General features: G+C 38.0%; 1 non-coding gene across 1 annotated transcript; it reads left to right on the top strand.

The window, feature by feature from the left end:
• The first annotated feature begins 4627 nt into the window (after positions 1–4627).
• Positions 4628–4735, top strand: LOC132191206 (small nucleolar RNA R71). The gene has a single exon (XR_009441234.1). It is a non-coding gene; the product is annotated as a small nucleolar RNA R71 (small nucleolar RNA).
• Positions 4736–5301: the final 566 nt, after the last annotated feature.

Below are 5301 nucleotides of genomic sequence, written 5' to 3'. Positions count from 1 at the left end.
TAAAATCAGATAAATAAAGACTTGCATGAAAGTATTGACGTTCTTCATCGGTGAGGCTTCATCCCCAACCTTAGTTGGGAATTTAGCTCCACATAAAATAAAACTTAAATCTAAAGAAAACCTAAACTAAAAAGAGAAAAACTATAGAATTTTTCTCCCTGGAATTCTATATATTTTCTTGAATGCAAAGAAGTCTATTTATAGGCTTAGGGAAGTCCTAGAAGCCCTATTAAACATAGATAATTTGGAGGTCTGTCTCCCAATCAAAATAGAAGTCCGAAATCGAAATAGGATTTGTCCACATTTGTATCCTTTATTACGGGGAAATTTTGGCAAAGTAACCGTCTGAATTAGGAAAATCCTATTTCACAACGAATTGTATAATTTTGAGTTAGCTTTCCAATACTGCTTGAATCACTTCAATCCAATATTTGAGTGGAAAGTTATGGTCAAAATACTGAGACATGTGCAGAATCTGAATTTGAATCCAATCCGAAATTTTATCTAATCTGAACTTTAATCCAATCTGATCTTTAATCCGATTTAACCTTTTTTTGGATTTGGTTAAACTTAACCATATCATCTAGGTCTTCTCAAAGTATGCTTTCTTCCAAACTTTGCATTTTTCCCTTTGAAGTTGTAGTTTTTCTTCAACGACCTACAAAATACTAAAAACACGAAACTAACACAAAACATTAAATAACGACACATCTAAAGGATTAACTAATGTAAATAAAGGGGTCCAAATATGCAATATTTGGCACTTATCAAACCACATTCTTTGGAGCTCAAGTGCAACTCTCCACACTAGTAGCACTACAGCCACAAGTAGAAGCGTTTGAGCAAGCCAGGAGCTCAAGCGCATCTACTTAGAACAGTGGTACTGAGGCGACTGGAGACGGTACACTTTTCCATCTCTTACTTTGTTTCCCATCATGTCAATTTCCTTACTTTACATAATTTTCTGCAATACTCGTGATATCTCACTTATCTTTTGTGTTTTCCTTTTATTTCAGAAAATTGGTGTACATTGTGCATAAAAAAAAATAAAAAAATAGAAAATATAATAATTTTCATTCAGTTACTACGATCGATCGCAAACTGTATGCGATCAAGGGCAATAAACAATTTTGGGCTTTGTACATTCTGTTAGAGCAATCGAGCGCAACTTGTGTGCGCTTGAGCGCACATCACCCACACACGCACATACTTGCGTGAGTGCGATGGAGCGCACCATGCGTGCGATGGAGCGCACTCGAGCAAAGGGCCACATGACCTATTTTAGTTCACTTTTTCCCCATTCTCACCACACTTCCCTACGCCATACACATCCTCCCAGCACCTGCACCGACACACCCCTACCCCCACTGCTCCTCAACTGTTTTTCACCACCTACCGCCACCACAAGGTTCCTGTTGTGCAAAAAGCTACCTAAATTAATAGGTGAATAATTGTACGTTTTACCTGCAAGTGCACAAGGTCAACATAGTAGTATATGGTGCAAGTACAGGATCATTCCCACGAGGATTGCTGAATTTATGTTTTTCATCACCTATTACGATTTGGATTTGGAAAACCCTAATATGGAAAGAATGTCAATCTAGCCGCCACTTGATAAGTCTCCTGCGCACAGGTGCGCTCGATCGCAGCCCGTGTGCGCTCGATCGCAAGTCTGCGATCGTTCCTTCTTCTAGCATGCGCTCGATCGCTCCTGGCCTGCTTGATGCTGTGTCCTCTCGGGTATTGCGCTCGATCGCAGGTGCCCTGCGATTGATCGCAGTACCAGGGAGCTCCAATTGTCTCCATCTTCTCTTTTGAGCCCAAATCACCTAGTTTTACTTCATTTTCTTCCAAAAGCCTGTAAAAGTATGAAAAACACAAAAAGGAATTAAAATTGCCTAATTAACTAAAACCAAAGGATTAAAACATGCAAGTTAAGGGCTGAAAATATGAATATTTTAACACTTATCACACCCCCAAACTTACATATTGCTAGTCCCTTAGCAATACAAAGCTAAAAACAGGAATGAAAAAAACAGAAAACAAAAGATAAATCCATCTTTCGTGGGATGTACGATTGCATTTAGCGTATGCAACAAGCCTTTTAAACCACTTGGAATTCCCTAGTGGACAAGTGAAGTCTTGTGAGGGTTTTCCAAAAATGTTACCCACAAACATCATGCAAGAGTTCATGTTATTTCAAAAATTAAAGCATCACTTCAAGATTATGATTTTCATTCACTAGCAAGTTTAAAAAGATGAACTCCATCTTCACAACGAATTGGAATCTCAAAGTGCAGTTACTTACAAAGGACATGCTAAATCATCACAAGTTTGGAATTTTTGTACAGTAAACTAGTACAAAATTATGAGCCTTCCAAATCTTTCTAATATGTGATGTCTCCTTATCTCAGAATTCACTGAAACTCCTTTTAGAATGACATAATGGCATATTTCATTTCTTCTTCTTTTTTTTTCTTTTTTTTTTTCTTTTTTTGGTCAGGTTGTGCAATGTTGGTTCCCTTAAGTTTTCTAATTGACCCTTGTAGCGAGTGTTAAGCCAATGACTCCCAAACTAGGTGGTTTTAGGGCATTAGGTGTAGAGACACTCCTAAGGACCTACTAACTCGAGTCAAAAAGGCTACAGAACCAACTAACCATGACATTGATCAAATCCAAATTTTTCACCTTTTGACGTGAACATTTAATGCTTTGAGGCAAGAGGTCCAGTTACTCAGTGAAAAGCTATCAATGATCATTTTTTTCTTTTTTTTCTTTTTCTTTTAAACATGCCAAAATGTCATCTAATAAGTCACCCAATTTCATCCAGGATGCAAAAACACACATATCAGACTTCATGCCATTCCTCACAAATTATATGCTAATGTGTTTGAGTGCTTAGTTCAAACATGTGATTTTTCAACTATCCTAAACAAGTAACCAAACTAACAGATTCACTCATCAGATCATGTGTTCAAAATTTTAAGCTCACTGATGAATTCAAACCACAATTTTTTAGATTAACTTAAATTTTTTAGAGCAAACATGAATATGCATAAATTTTTATTATTTTTTTATTATTATTATTATTTTTTTAACTAAACAAACAACACACAAAACAAATAACATGAAATTGGGACAAAGTGTGTGTAAACAAACACGTGTGCCCATACCCTCAAACTTATATTACACATTGTCCCCAATGTTTGTATAATATGGAAAAATTTACCCGGGAGATGGACGAACTGTTTGAAATAGCATGGCTCATTGCACACCCCCAAACTTGAATTGAAGCACACTTGTCCCTGCAGAATAATAAAACACACAAACAAGAAAAAAGGAACAAAACTGAAACTAAATAAAAATTGAACAAAACAAAATAAAAAAATAACTATAGGATGCTTCCAAGTGCGCTCGATCGCACATGCTGTGCGTTCGATCATACTAACAGAGTGCGGTAGCCCCACAAATGGAGACCTGCACTCGATTGCATGCGTGGTGCAATCAATCGTAGTAACAGAATGGGAAAAACATGACATAATACTAAAAAAAAAAACAAAAACACTAGAATAAACGAAACACAAACGAAAACACAACAAAATATAAGTCAATCAAAATAAAAGGATATGCTATGGGGTGCCTCCCATGAGCACTAAGTTTTACGTCTTCAGCCAGACGGTGGTCCTTTTAAACTTGAAGCACCAGTCTTTTCTTCTTATGCACCAAAGGGAATGGATCTTTTTAGTTGCAAGGTGATTCTAAGTATTTCTAAATTGGGGAAGACCACTCTGTGTTTTCTCAAACAGTTGCTCATCCGGTGGGGAATCATGAACTAGAATAAAGTAAGAAGGAAACTCAGGGAGCTTCTCTATCTTGATGTCCTCAATTTGCTCATGTGGTAGCTCTAACAGACTTCTCTCCTGGCCTCTTAGTGTTTCAGGAATAAGAGCTGATATTGAAGAAATCTCAGTGCTCTCTTCTTTTCCCTGATGTGACTCTTGTGGAACTTCAGCTTGCTCTTCCTTCTCCTCTTCCACTTGATTTTCTGCCACCTCTTCGCTCCTCAATGTGGTAATTGCTTGGTCATGATAGAAGGATGCACTCTTCCTCCATGTCCTATTCATTGGGGTGTTCCATCTATTGCCTTTGATATTCTTCTTCTTGGTATTGTTGAGGCCAATTGATGGGAGGTGGCGCCTCTTTATGATAATGTTGGGACAACTTGATGAGAGATGACTCCTGATCTGCCGTTGAAGACATGGGACAAGTCTTAGTGGTGTGGTCAATATGGGAACATATGGCATATACCTTGACTTGTGTAACTTGTTGAACATGAGCATTGCTATGATTAGTCATAGCTTTCATGAACATGTCCAGCGTTTTCTCCATGGCAGCCATTTGAGCCTGAATTCAACCATTGGTGCTCTCTTCATGTATGCCTTTTCCTTTGAGTCCTTGTCTCCCTTTAGATGGGAATTGTTGGGAGTGCTCACTCAATGTCTTGAAGAGCTCCATGGCTTCCTCACTGCTTTTCTCCATCAACATGCTATCACAAGCTAAATCTACAAGACTCTTGTTAGGATCATTTAAACCCTCATAGAATGCCAATACCTGATCGTCTTGAGATATATTGTGATGAGGGCATCTGAGAAGTAGCTCATTAAAGTGTTCCCATGCCTCAAAGAAAAGGTCTCCATCTCTTTGCTGGAAAGTCATAATTTTCCTTCTCAATTGCCTTGTCTTGTGGGCTGGGAAAAACTTCTTTAAAAACTTTGTTGCCATCTCATCCCAAGTATGAATAGAACCTGTGGCCAAAGAATTGTACCATATCTTAGCATTATCTTTTAAAGAAAAAGGGAAGAGGATTAACCTGATTTCTTCTGGAGTTAAACCCTGAACATTTTGAGTCCTGCAGAGATCACAGACTTCTCGAATATGCCAATATGGATTCTCTGTAGGTGTGCCTTTATAGTGTGGAATCATATTGAGAAACGGAGATAACTCATAACTACTCTGCACAATGGGCTGGAAATTAATGCATGATGGCTGGTTGAGGATCTAGGAACTGAATGAACTTTCCATAGGTCTTCGCATCGGAGGTGTAGTGTTTCTCAACATGATTAAAACAAAAAGAAAATGAAATAACAAAATAAAAAGAAAAATAAAAATAAAAATCAAATAAATAAATCAAATCTGTAATTACTGCAGTAACTGTGATGCTCTCTGGATGTGCGATCGATCGCTCCGTGAGTGCGCTCGATCATATTGGTGCGCTCGATTGCCCTGGTTGGGTGATCGATC

The sequence above is a fragment of the Corylus avellana genome, chromosome ca8, assembly GCF_901000735.1.
Source record: "Corylus avellana chromosome ca8, CavTom2PMs-1.0".
Lineage (NCBI taxonomy): Eukaryota > Viridiplantae > Streptophyta > Magnoliopsida > Fagales > Betulaceae > Corylus > Corylus avellana.
Note: the sequence above shows the minus strand (reverse complement) of the source record. Positions and strands in the feature narration are given on the sequence as shown.